The sequence below is a fragment of the Rhyacophila brunnea genome, unplaced genomic scaffold, assembly GCF_057557595.1.
Source record: "Rhyacophila brunnea isolate RB1 unplaced genomic scaffold, BYU_Rbru_1.0 scaffold_2, whole genome shotgun sequence".
Lineage (NCBI taxonomy): Eukaryota > Metazoa > Arthropoda > Insecta > Trichoptera > Rhyacophilidae > Rhyacophila > Rhyacophila brunnea.
The window spans coordinates 55,379-70,289 of record NW_028232859.1 but is presented as its reverse complement, the minus strand read 5'-3'; the positions used below and the strand labels follow the sequence as shown (position 1 = coordinate 70,289).

At 35.6% G+C, this 14,911-nt stretch overlaps 1 long non-coding RNA gene across 2 annotated transcripts; it reads right to left on the bottom strand.

Moving 5' to 3' along the window:
- Positions 1–2,930: 2,930 nt before the first annotated feature.
- LOC147071638 (uncharacterized) lies at positions 2,931–14,211 on the bottom strand. 2 transcript variants are annotated; one of them, XR_015070609.1, is made up of 7 exons: positions 14,101–14,211; positions 12,628–13,066; positions 12,173–12,435; positions 9,536–9,640; positions 8,571–8,662; positions 5,014–5,080; positions 2,931–3,528 (listed from the first exon to the last, which is right to left on the bottom strand). It is a non-coding gene; the product is annotated as an uncharacterized LOC147071638 (long non-coding RNA). The 2 variants fall into 2 exon arrangements; XR_015070610.1 differs by having other exon boundaries at positions 12,810–13,066; positions 14,101–14,194.
- Between the last annotated feature and the right edge of the window lie 700 nt (positions 14,212–14,911).

Here is a 14,911-nt window from a genome sequence, read left to right as displayed (position 1 = left end):
CTCAACAAAAATAGTTAATTTTGTTCATTTTTATGCATTCAGAAGAAAGGAAAGTTTTTTAGCTTTCCAATGAGCTATTTTAATAAGTATTCGTACATAAAATAAAGGAATGGCAGTCTTTAAATTTAAACGACAAAATCATGACGCGTTTAAATTTTCCACTACTCTGAATCGTTTTAGGCCAATAGAAATTTACTTAACTTTAACAAAACTAGTTGGGCTCAAAATATCTTTCTCAGTTAATAACTTCCCTTAGCACGGTAATTATCACGTAATATTATTACAATGATATACCTAACATTTACAATTAAATAGGCAAATGCTTTAATTTGACAAGGATATTAATTGCGAGTAATCATTAATTTATGAAGCTTTTAATAGTGTTTTACACTTTAATGTAAACATAATCCCTTATTTTATTCCCTCTCATGACGAGGAATAGTCGACTCTAATATTTAAGCGGAATACAATTTACGATTCCGGGATAAAACTTTATATCTTCATTCATTCAAAGCACGTTCAAGATTTATTGTGGCTGATGGGTGGAAACCCATCTAAGGCAAGGCCTCGAGATTCTCTACTAATTATTTTTACGAGATTTAACGGATTTGGCGGATTTTTCGTATAAAAAATACCTAAATTTTATAATTACGCGTACATAAACATATGTACGAGTTTACAATATTTTTACAATAATAGCTTAGCTCTATCTTAATCTAATTTAATTAACATAAAATTCTATTATTCATTATTGTACAGCGCAGGAATTTATAAAAGTTAATATTTCTATTTTTATACATTTCTAATACTTGTACCAAGTGTAAGCAAGCATGTACTTATCGGCTTTCATGCAAACAATTTTTCACATGTTCTATTTTCAAATTTCAATGGACATTAATCAATAGAAACAAGTTTATCCATATTTCAAAAAGATCGCAACCAAAATTTGGCTCGATGACAGCATTGGGAGTCTCTGATCACAGCGTTACAATTACGCATGAGATCACTCGATTTCTGAAGTAAAATTTTTACATGAAATTTTTTTTACATTTATAAAAAGTGTTAATAATAATACATTTATCTTCTGCTACTAAACGATTATTCTAACTTATTACCTGTTCATGGTCTTTTGACCAATTATTTTTCTGCTTCTTCCATAGTATGTACTGAGAAGTCGTTTTTGACTTGCTGACAAGGACTATGGGACTTATATACATCTTATTAGTACTTTGTCGCGAGGTTGTCGCATGGCTTTTGAGTGGCGGAATTGACTACAAGGCTAGATTTGTATAGTTATGTCGTCAACCATACTCTTTTTCAAACACCAACTGAAGGTCGGCGTTTTTGTTCGTGTCAATAGCCCTCTCATAAAAAAAACTGTTGTACAACCTCCACTCTGTGTCAATATGACCTTCTTAGGATTGAAGATCGTAAAAAAACTTCTTTTTTCTGTTGCCTGCCTACCAATTACAGCCAGCCACAGCACAATGATGCTAATATTGCAGTGGGACCCCGGTTCGAATCCCGGGTCTGGCAAATTCACACGTTTTCAAATGTGTGTTTGGAGTCGAGTATGACCCTAATATGTTGAACAAGTGGCTCGTAAAAATATAAAACTGAATAGATGCAACCTCCATTGGGCCCATATGATCATAGGATCGAACATGGTGATGTCATGTAAGAAATAGTGAATGTGGTATTTAAGAATATAGGTATTAGAGCTATCGGTCATCTGGAGCAGTGGCGGCCGGTGATTTTTTGGATTGTAATTTTTGAGTTTACGCTGGTAACTTACCTTATCGAAAAATGATTGAAAAATTATTGACATTTGGGAAATTACCTATATATTTCATATTTTTGATAAAACATGTCGCTAGTTACTTACATCTTTATTGGTTTAGTTTTAAGAAACGATTGTATCTCCCATAGTAGATAAATACCTCTTACTTTTAACGGAAGCCATCTTAATCCAAGTACCTACATTTTCTTTAACAATTTGTACACTGTATGAATAATGATAACTATTATTATGAAACTGCACTTTGTGAAATAGTATTAAGGTGACGCATCAGTGAAACGCCAAATAATTTCCAACTGTAGGCGCGACGAAATTTTGGACTCGCTGCCATTCACTGAGAGAATCTCGGGCCAGAAGCACGTCACTTTGCTGCGTGATGGCGACGGGTCAATTAATTCTAAAATCGTGTAAAGATGACTAAAAACGTTACCCATTTACTTTAAAAAGAAAACATGTCAATGAATATATTATTATTGTTACTAATAGAACAATAAACAGAACATAAAATGAACGTATGTTGGATTTATATGAAAAATAATATTTCGTTTGACAGGTGTCATTTGCACCCGCGACCCGCAGTCCGCGCATCGCCTAGCAACGATCTTTTTAGACCGTGCCTCAACTAATGCATGGCCTTAAGATTATTAGCTTATCACTAGAATTCATGAATTAATAATTTTCTATATTATAAATAAGTGACATCATTTCGCGTTTAGTCAACACACAGGATAATGAAATATTAATTTTCCAGAAATGCGGTAGGTGTAGCAAAATTATTTTTATCTTCTCTGATTTAAATTGGAGTAGGTATACATAAATCAAAATATCTTATATTGTCTTATATTTCAGTAGATAACAAACCATAATTCAAATCTGTAATAATTACTCTCTACTCAGACCAATATAATGTCATTTTACCGGGTTGGTACACAATATTCTGGAACTTACGCATGGCGAAATCGATTAGCATGGTTTAAGTTGCTTTATAATGGCTTTAGTTCATACTGTCACCTCCGAAAGGAGGGGGGGGCGTAGGAGGCGCTGGACCCCCCCCTGATGAAGTAAAGGTCAAGGTATCGTCTGCTGGCTTCTTCTTTCGGGAACATGCGTGCTTGATTGAAAATGCGGAATTACGGCGAAAACAGGGCGTTTTATTTGGCAAAATACATTTACAGTTACAGTATTTTAATACTTACTAGTATGATATTAAAACTAATTAAATTATTAATAGTTGTATGATATTAAAACAGCCGCCGCTGATCTGGAGGACTTCTGTCATACAATTGATATGCCACCTCCCACTGACAATCGCCAAGTAACCTCCCTTTCAATGTGATCATAAAAACGCTAGGTTGGTTAACCACATACCTAGTGCAAGCATGCATTATTGTCATAAGCATAAGAGTCGTTTTACTATGTACGTATATCTTTACGTCGGATACGCCAGGTAGCCATACTTGCTAAGACGCTTCACAGTACGCTGCCAGCTGCCACAGTTTGTCGCTCCAACACCGCCACCAATCCAAGTTATATCTCATTACATAAGATGTGGCTGGCTGCAAGAAGGCAGGAAGAATTCCTGCCGTTTGCCGACATTGTTTCCAGTCCACTGTTGACGCAGCCTGCGTCCCCGCTGTCCTGATACAACCGTGGACGCGGTCTGCCCTCGCTGCAGCCGGCACCGCCGCAGTATTTCCTCCATCTTGGGACTCGGAGGGACCATCGTACCACTGAAAGTCAACACGATAACTTTATAATAAATCTGAATATTATGTGTGACACAAAAAAGATTGCCCAAATAGACTCAAGACTCAATCAGGACTTTCTTTTTATATTTCTGTTATACACTATTATACAGAGAATAGCACTGTTCTTTGTTTATAATATCAAAATATACTTTCCTATATTATATAATATGTGGAAGTTGATATGGTATTCTATAATACTATTATTACGAAAGACACAGTGTAGGATTGGTTTGTCGAATAGACCAAATCGTCGTTGCGCCTGCAAAATCTGACAAACATTTTTTTTGCATTTTTTACATTTTTACGCTATGTGATAGAACGAGACGCGACGGAGGGGCCTGTAAAACCCGTTTTCTAATATTAATGCTAGTTTAGAAAAATGCAAAATAAGCTATGTATTTTCACTTAAAAATGGCTTGCAAAATACGCTATGAATATTCCGGTCACATATCGCATTTTAAAGTAAAAAAAGTTACAATTAATTGCGCCTATTAATGACACATGACGGAGATTGCACTGACCTTTGCTTCAGAATGCGCCTTTTACTACCAGCGCTAGTGCACATAGCGGATTATTTACGTTTGTCGACAAATAATATTTAAGCAATAAAAAAGTGTAAAATTACTTTACATTACACAATCATTTGTGTTTACTTAAAGAAGAGTGTTAATTTTAAAAGCCCGGTAAGTAGGTAGGTTATACAACTGTTTACTATAATCTAATGTAACTTTCTTGATGTGCTATAATAAAATTGTTTAATTATTTATCCATCCTACTCTGGATATTTTTATTTCCTTTTCACTCGATAATTATTACTCATTTATATGTCAAATTTTGGCTGGAAAGATAAAGGTTTGTTCGATACAGACTATTGGCTTGGTTAAAGATGTTTTACGCATTGAATTAATATCATTAAATTATGCAATTATCATTTTTTAACCGGGGCAAAATCCGCTATGTCTAAAATACGCGTTAATTTAAATCCGCTATGTGCTGCCTCAACCACAAAACGGATTTAAAGACCCAAATAAAATAAGCTATGTGCCTTTTACTCACAAAAAAAAATTATTACGACTAAAGTGTTAAATATTGTATTATAAAATATCATTTATACTGAATCCGAAGTAATTATCTAATTTTCAGTTTATTTTCTTTGTAAAAAACGTGAGGCATTGTTGAGTAAATCAGTTTTTTCCTTCTCCTGAAAAGTTGTGTTTTATCACATAGCGGATTTTGCAAGCACGACGACGAAATGTCAAATGTTCAGTAGACGAAAAACAAATTTCATTATCCTATATTTAAATACATGGAGGTGGAGGTATTTAAATTGTTCTTTTTACAGCATATGAATGCTGTTTTCATTACAAAGCAATTTAATGATAAGGATGGTTCTGATCTATTTAGATACAAAAAAATATTTTGTATTAAAAGGTCGATTTTGACAAAAACATGACATGGCATACTCACAACACCTCCATAGTTTTAGTGTAAGATTCCTTGTAAGTCCTTAGGCAAAGTGCAGTCCATCAGCATACTGCAAGATAAAGGAAAGGAAAATATTAACGAATCTTATTGACCAATCAATTTTTCCGCCCCTGTGCATACAGTGAATCCACTACCAGCTACTTACATCCAAATAGAATTAAATATAATATTACTTAAGTGTTACTACGCAGAAATACTACCTATATAATAGTTTTTCGGAGAATTTATTCTAATACCCAACCTTATTAATCTATGTCCAGTACCAAGGATCAGCAATGCTGAACACTTGTGCGTTTTCAATCGGATCTACCTTCCATCCCTGCCTTTATCCCCACAGGACATCGCCCCGTCTGAATAAGCGAATTGACACAATTGGTATTATATTATCATTAAATTTAAGTTAATACATCTACTGAAATATGAAATCGTTTAGGATTTTACTTTGTTATGAAGCTTGGCATACGTATTACTGTTGCTATTCCCATGTGGATTTCCGTTGGAGGATGTTTGGTGGAATTTTACCTAAAAAATTGTAGATACAGTACTCTCTCAGTAATCCAAAAGTAAAGCCACCCCAAAAACCAGACAAGTGTCGAATTAGTGAAAGCGGCGGATTATAGTGCATACATACAAAATATGGTAAAAATTAAAACAGGTATTTCATAAAAATAGTTTTTTTGAGAAATTTGTACTAGCAAATTACGGTTTTATTCATAATCAAAATTAAGTATTTACTAAATTATACATATTTATAAACTAAGTTTATTAAATAAATATATACAGTAAATCACTTGACACAATCGGTTCAGTGAGGCAGATATTCTTGAATGGCTTTCTCAGGATTCTTGGCTTTCCCTATGACCAAAAGTTTCATTTTGTGTGTCCCGGTTGCATTGGAGCATGGCATAATGCGGTCCTAGGGCACTTTCCTCCTAGGTACATTACTTTCTTCGCGATGAACGTACGTTTTACAAAGGAGAAGTTACCAAAATAAACCTGTCTCATCTGCGTTGTATATTTGTACCAGGCGGACTACTGAATTTGACAATGAATACCGGCGAATTATAGAGCTTGGTTTTGTGCTTTCAACTAGTAAAAATAACGACAGATTATAGTAGTTGTCGGATAAGCGAGCCGGGGATTACTGAGAGTGTATTGTACACGTCTTCCAACTCCATTACAATCGTTTTAAAACAAGTCTTTTATTAATGCTACAATAATTGATTTATTCATTGAGCGTTCAATGCATAGTTGTGTAGGTGCACGAAGAATCGACAACATTAGGAAAGGTGACCGAAAACAAACACATATAAAGTAAGCCATATCTGGAAAGTTGTACATATTCAGTTTGCCATATCACAGTTCACCGATCATCTTACATATTTCTATAAAATTTTGAATAGTTCAAAAGCAGAAAATTTGTAAGTAAGTGCCTGTAACAGAAATGTGAAAGTATCAAGTCGTACCGTGCTATTGACTATCAATTATCTGATAATAATGACAGCAATATTAGGTATCAAATGTTTGATGTTTGATGCCAATCCTAGAGACTAATATAATTGGAACATTATTAATAGCCTGCAATGCTCTATAAATAACTGATATGATCTCAATGCTATACGGCCATACTCTTTCGGGACAAAAGTTCGCTGCGAACAGCTGTGACATGGTGAAATGTAATAAGTACAATTTACGTGTAACCAAAGTAAGTACCTGACTGATATTACGAACAGACTTGGGATTCTCTCATTGTCCAAATATTATTGCTCGCCACATAAGTTATATTTATTTGTTTTTGCTTTCTATTTCAACGCATTTTATGTAGATACTCGAGTACATAATATTGTCGCGATAATGTTAATTCAATTCACCTACATACAATATAAGTAATCATTGCCCAAATATAGATATAAGTACTTGTATGTTATATCGACCTTTGAAGGCTGCCTCGATCGGTGTTCAATCTTTCAAGCCTTGCCTTAAAAATAATTGAAATTAATTATTCAATAGACAGTCATGATAATACAGAATTTATTATTATTGTCGATATACCACACAAGTACCAAAATAAAATCAGGGTGTTGAAGAAAAGAAAAACAGCTGATACTATCAACTTGCAAGTTGCATACCTACTTATTTTCATTCTCACTTCGGTTTCTACTGTATCTTCGAAGATTGTATTTTGAAGTAGAAGCTATTCTCGAAGGATGATTGAAAATTGAATGGTGACCGAGTGAAGTCTGAATGGTTTATGAAATTGTTGCGATTGTAGAAGAAAAACACTTGTGATTTTAATGAACGTGTGTGGCGTGATGAATCAGCCAAAACTAATGAAATACAGTTACTCTGGACACAGAGGGAACTCAAAAAATTCAATACACAGCATCCAATCATCATATTCGATGTATATAATATATCGCCTGTTTTTCTGCAGCACTTCCTATAATCACTGTCATACCATCGTCTGCTAACGAAGGGTAAGATCCTTCAATGATTTTATTTGTCATAGACAACGAGAACGAAGGACTGGAATGATAGCATACTATCTGGAAAAGAAGAGACTTCTCCAGATGTCGTCTGCAATGCACATGTTTGTACGGCTAAACCAGAACATCGCAAGACCCTGATGCAACCCTGATCTGATGCGCGACGCCTGTGATGGAACGGAATGGGGAACGAAATCTGGGGGGGACCCTGATGCAACCCTGATCTGATGCGCGTCATCTGTGATAGAACCGAAAGGGGATCGAAATCGCTTTTTTCAAAGCGTGGTGACAGGCAATATGTCATCTAATAAATACTTTTGCTTTCGTCGAAAAACAAGTGTTTTATTTTAATAATAATTTTTTTCACAGCAACCTTGATCTGATGCACATGTCGATTGAAATCGCTTTTTTCAAAGCGTGGTGACAGGCAATATGTCATCTAATAAATATTTTTGCTTTCGTCGAAAAACATGTGTTTTATTTTAATAATGAATTTTTTCACAGCAAACCCTGATCCGATGCACATGTTTGTACGGTTAAATCAGAACATCCCAAAGACAGAACTTCTCAAGACAGAACATGCAAGAGAGAACATCGCAAGACGGACTCAAGACAGAACATGCAAGACATGTGCAACAGAGAGCATCGCAAGACACTATTGCAAGACCGAACATGCAAGACGAGAACATGCAAGACGAGAACATGCAAGACAAGAACGTGCAACACAGAACATGCAAGACAGAACATGCAAGACAGGACATCGCAAAACTGAAGAAGAAGAAAAGGTAAGGTAAGAAGGTAAGGCGAACGGTCCGGAACCGGATGAAGCGCAATGAAAACGCTTTCTTCAAAGCGTGCTGACATTCGTTTTCAGTAATTCATAAATATTTTATGGGGTTTATATTAGTGTCTAAAAATGATTTTATTTCTCTAATACAATTAATTGCTATTTTTGTTCCAGAAGAATTACAAAAAAAAAAAAAATTGGCTAAATTGACACATTTTATTTTTATAGATTAATGTTTTAATGAGAGTATAATAAATTATATTTACCATCATATGAATACAACAGATGAGTAGAGCAACTCTTCTTTTAATATTGTCGTGTCGTCCATACGTGCGTCACAGGAAACGGTTTATTTAATCTGAAATGTATAAGATAGGTGTAATGCATTAGAAGGTAATTTTTATCCCAAAAGGTCTACACGTCTTCACGTCACTCAAAGGTCATTGTTGTGTCCTGTCGCTACATTAATTGGATCGGGACGGTTTTTTCTCTTCCTCAAAGGTAAATACACTGAAACCTCGATGTAATGGACTGATTCGGGCGAGTGGATGTTCATCCGATGCAAAACATTCGCACTAATTACCGCTTACTGCTGGTTTATAAGATTCTTATATTAATAGGATAAAATTGTATCAAAAATAATTGTTAAATTTGGATGTTTTAAATTTTCCCTCGGGGCTAAGACAAACTGCGCTGAAAACTGCTGCGTTTGCACCACACACCGCATTGACTCAGACAGACAAAAGTCAGTTTGGAGATGCCAGGTGTGAATCGCATTGTCTATCCGTGTCGCGTTGACGGATATATGATGTAATGCACACCTGTCGTTACAGTTTACAGCTCCGCGTGTCTCACTCCTTGAACGAAACAAATGTTTGTAAAAATCTCATCGTCATCAACTGTCAGTATTGTGGATCGTAAACGGTGAGAAAAGTCTACCTATGGTATTCGGCCCAAAACTTCATATTATATTATGTCAATTTAATAATATGTCTATGTAAAATCTTGTTTTACATCACAGCGGCGGTGCGGAACATTTTGCATTTTTTATCTTAATTTTATAATAATAATTTGCGTCATCGGTAAATACTCATTGTTCAATTTGACTATTTTAAGCTGCTGAGGAAAGTAGCGCAACAACAGAACCAACTGATTTCGTTTTATGTCCATTAAATGGAGGTTTTACTGTACTGTTTAACTAAAAATATGGGTACTTGTATGTCATACGAACCTTTATACAGCTGCTACATGGTGTTGTGTACCTATTCTTGCACCTGCATCTACTGCTTACTGAGTAAGGCTTACTCATCCGTGCCGTCCAGTTTAATCTTGTCGACTGGCAAAATAATGGAGAAATTTAACATTTAAAAATTAAACATGTAATTTAAACCAATGGGGTGTTTATTATTTGTGGTGGAATACCATAAAAGTACAAGTACTTATATACAACTATACAAATAGCATTTAATGTAAATATGTTTTTTTTTCATAATGTAGTAATTTATATAGCAATGCGGGGTGCCAAAGAAAAATGGTTCATTGTCAACACATAAGAATATAAAATCAATAGGTGCATATTGTTGTGACTGCTTTTTTGCTCTCAGCTGAGTGCTCATCTTACCTTCCACACCTTAAGTTTCTAATATGTCATGGAAGTTTATATTTTGCAGATGAGGTACGACCGAATTGTGATTGAGGTAAAGTCTGGATGAATTATGATATTGATATAATTGTGGAAGAATGAGTATGAGCAAACGGTTCTGTGCGCTGTGATGAATCTGTCAAAACCAATGAATTTTCGGGACATGTGGAAACTCAAGAAATAATATTATCTTAATAATATGTACCTACATTGCATAATATTATAATAAAGATGCTAAATTAAAATTTTCATTCTTAATTGGAATGTAGGTATTGGCCTCCACAAAGTGGAGGATATTTTTACAAACAATCGTTACTCATTGACACAGCCTATTGGCTTTATTCCGAATCGAGCAATAATAAATTGCTGCAGGTATCGAAGAGGCTTTGGTTTCTTTACGCACTCGGCACTGCTATACTCTAATCGAAGGCAAGATTGTTATTTTCTTATTTATTCAGATCGTCCATGGCCAGCCGGTTTGAAGGAAGCTCAACTCCGGTAGAGATGCAGGACACATCTTCGCTGAGATGGAATGGAAATATCTTTAATATAATGTTTTCTAGCATGTGAATCTGTTGTGAACATTTAAAATGTGGTTGGTGTCCCTGCTAATTTATGCTCATCAGTTACATGCTTGCTTTCTTCCAATAAGGGTATTAGTGATAAATATGGCTCGTGCTACGGACGCCTGAATAGAATTATATCCTGGCCTGCATATCCTTCTATCTACAGAGCGTATACGGCAGAGCTATGGGACACCGTCATGTCTTGAAATGACGCAAGAAGACCGGCAAGCGACAGGGATTCTCGGAAACGCCATGCGGTGTCCATATTATGCTAACTGGGGAGGGCGTACATGGTTAAAGAAGAAAGAGATTCATCTGTCAGCTCAGGTCAGGTGGACTGACCGACCAGACCAACGGGGACTTTATCAACACTAGTGTAGTAGTTAGTGCAATATGACCATGTCGCAGTTGAGATGACTACACGGCTTAAAATATGTTAAAAAACATTATGAAGTGAACCTCGAGCGGATATTATAATAATTCACTTATATTTAACTTAATAGGACAGATCTGGCGAACAGAAGTTGGTAGGTAACCTTAGATTATTATTAAAACATATTTACATTTTACAGATTTTACAGTATTACAGTAATGTACAGTAAAAACAACAACGATTCGGTTGGTTGGTCTATGGTGTGCGTGTGGATGTTTAGCCATACTAGTGGTACTAATTACCTGGTAGTCGATGTGCTCGTAGCGGATATAATCCACGAACCGAATCATTGTTGTACAAAAATTATAATTTAATGTTGGCATGTTTAAAAAGTTACAGCATAATATTATTGTTATACTAATGGATATGGAGAGCAATTTCAGATATGACCGCTACACAAGTTGCGGCCATTCTATGCGAAATAGGTGAAACACTGCGGGTTACCGGCTACCTACCTAAATATTGCAAACTGGACATGACCACCGGGCCAATCTCAGACATAACCGGTGCAGGGCGGTAAAACGTCTCTGTAGACAGGGTATAATCCAAAAAACCAATGGTTCTTTATTATTAACGGTGTGGTCGGTAGGCGGTGACCTGCGGCGTTTATCCTGCTCGTGTAGAATACTCCTTGATTGACTGATATCCCAAAACTAGATTTTTGTATAACTTCTGACATTAGGCAGTGATGAAAACTCTATACTGGGTGATTATTTATACAAAGCCTACCTTCATGAGAAATATAATAAATAACCTAGACATTTTATAGGAAATAAAAAATACCAACCGTGGGCAGATGTATTTATTCTCCATCTGTTTAATAATCTGTAAGTAAATATGGTTGACCATGTTCACGATGACCAATCGGGTGTCTGCTGATAGTGTCGTAGGTCCCGGGTTCAAATCCCGAGTCTGCAAGTGAGCCCACAGTATGGAGCTTATAGGTTGAGCAAGTGGCTTATATAACATATCCCTCTCATAAAAAAAAACTGTTATACAACCTCCACTCGGTGTCAATATGACCTTCTTAGGATTGAAGATCCTAAAAAACCTCTTTTTTCTGTTGCCTGCCTACAAATTACAGCCAGCCACAGCACATTGATTCTAATATGCAGTGGGTCCATGGTTCGAATCCCGGGTCTGGCAAATTCACATCTACATAAATATTTTAGATGTTATCAATGCACTAAATTATTGTTGCACTGATATATTAATGTCTCGGCTTACCATGGTATTCTTCCGCTTGATGAGCCAGATGGAACCTTCTGTGGTTTCTATCAAAAAATCCATGTTCCCATTGGCATTTTTCTATACTGTGAACTCGTCTGGAGTGTTGTTGATCATTGACGGTTGATGGTCTAACGGTCCTCTGTCTTCTAGTGAGTGCCTCATCAGGCTATGTAGTCGGCCGATTGTGTTAATGTGACGGAGATGTCGATGAATTTAACAAAAAATTCTTCTTACATCTTCTTTTCTCTTCACGTTCATGCCTGTCAACAAATGTACATCATAATATAAAAACTTAAGTTAAAAAATTATTCTCTGATGTTGACGTACAGAGAGTTTTGTTGGTACTAGGTGCCTAACCTAAGTTTCAGAAATTTTAGTAAATTGGCTATCAGGACTATATTGAATATGAATGAATGTATTGGAAACAGCAATGGGGCTCTGTATATATTTACCGTCAATTATCCAGGTGCAATCAATCGCCTTCGACTGTCTCGGCTGTCTGATGGTAAAATAATACTATTGAAATAGTGAATGCGGTATTTAAGAATATAGGTATTAGAGCTATCGGCCATCTGTCGAGAGTCGTTTTACTATGTACGTATATCTCTACGTAGGATACGCCACGTAGCTATACCGTAGCTTGCTGAGACGCTTTACAGCACGCTGACAGCTGCCACAGTTTGTCGCTCCCAACACAGCCATCAATCCAAGTTACATCTCATTACATAAGATGTGGCTGCAAGGAGGCAGGAAGAATAGCTGCCGTTGGCCGACATTGTTTCCAGTCCACTGTCGACGCAGGCTCACACAACCTCGGACGCGGTTCGTCTCCGCTGCAGCCGGCACTGCCGCCGTATTTTCCTCTATCTTGGACTTAGGACCATCGTACCGCTGAAAGTCAACACGATAACCTTATAATAAATCTGAATATTATGTGTAACATAACATAAAATAAATTGTCAATAGACTTTCTTTTTACCCCTCTGCCCGACTACTAGCATTTTAGCATCGTTCGTTAAGCATAACGAATTGAAACGTTTGTTAAGTAGTGTGCATGTTTTCTAATAATTTAATTTTAAATTTTAATTTAAGTGACTGAAGAAGCGACATACACATTCCATGTCAAATAAAATAATATTAAAAAATAAACACTTGTTTTCTTTAAATCTGCCAAAGCCGGTCCCAAGCCCGGTTGCAAAAAGATGAGGGAAGAAATCTAGATTGTATTTTAATTTAATCAATTTTTTTAGAAATAAGTTTTATTAGTCCACGACTAAGGATATTTTTTTAATAATACATTTTAGAAACGTAACATTTATGGTATTGGACCCGAATTATGTTAGTTTCATTTCCACACGAGTGAAATTTGGATTTTAGATGTTTTTGTCAGAATAAATTACTAATTAAGAAAACAAATTCCACTATCACAATGGTACCCACTTTCATATTATAAAATTTATTTTAATTATTAAAATTTATTTAATAAAGTATATTTTCACGAAATTGAAATGTGTGTAATGTTTTTTTTTTTTTTTTTTTTAATTATTTTCCTATTACATATACTATTAAATACCTATTGGAATGACAAAATATTATATTATAACCATAAAACAAAAATGGTGATATACCTCTACCTACTAGAGGCACCTAGCGGAAGAATACGAAGTTTGCAATTTGAGACTGAGATTTTTTTTGATAATAAAATTCACAATTTCAACTTATGTTTAACATATTGTTTAGTTTAGTTTAATATATTGTTTAGTATATAACACATTTATGTTTTTTATAAAAAATCGATGTTCTTTAAAATAAATATAAAAAATATTAAAACTATGAATTAGTCAAAAATATCTTAGATAAGGCACGGAAAAATTAATAAACTAAATCTTAATAATATATAACATATACATAATATAGGTACTTACTATTTATACGTATAGAGCAGTCATGGTTCTCACGTGAAATTTATTTGCGGCGCACAAATTATCGACATTGACAGTTCTATGGAAACGTTTTGTGGCGTTTAAAAATTAAAATAGACATCGGTTGCGCGCGCATACTTCAAAACGCGATGGAAGCGGCGACAGGCGCAAACACCACACCAATCATCGTATCACGTGGTCATTTGAATATAAGCGCGCGTAACAAAATATAACTAGAATAAATACCTAAACTTTTTAAATGTTGTCGGGCACTCTGTGCGGAAATAAGCATCACTCGGGTGTATATCTTATTTTAATGTACCTACTGATTACTCTGTTTAAATTAATCATAATTTGCTGCGCGCGGCGCATGCGGGCGGAGCTACGCTATGATTAGATAGATAATTTGATAGATAAATAACGGAATACGTGTAGGTCGGAGTAAGCTTCTGCATTAAGATGCATTGTCTCCGATACCGAAGTAAATGAGAGGAAGGCTTTCTTAAAATGTCATTTTAGTGTTGCGCCTGTGCACAACTGTGCATTTAGAGCCTCAAAAATGAATTAAAGACAATATCCTGGAAGTGAAGGTGAAAATTGGAGAATTTTCGTGTAGGCACTGACGTATCCCTCCGTTTGTGGATCGGTTGCGCGCGCACACTTCAGTATTCGAACGAAGCGACGCCGCATCGAAGCGGCGACAGACGTAACCTTCGCGTCACGTGGTCATTTGAATTAACCGCGCGTCCACAGTGAAGGCAAAATATAAACTTATAAAATGTTGTCGGCACCCTGTGCGAATATAAGTATCGCG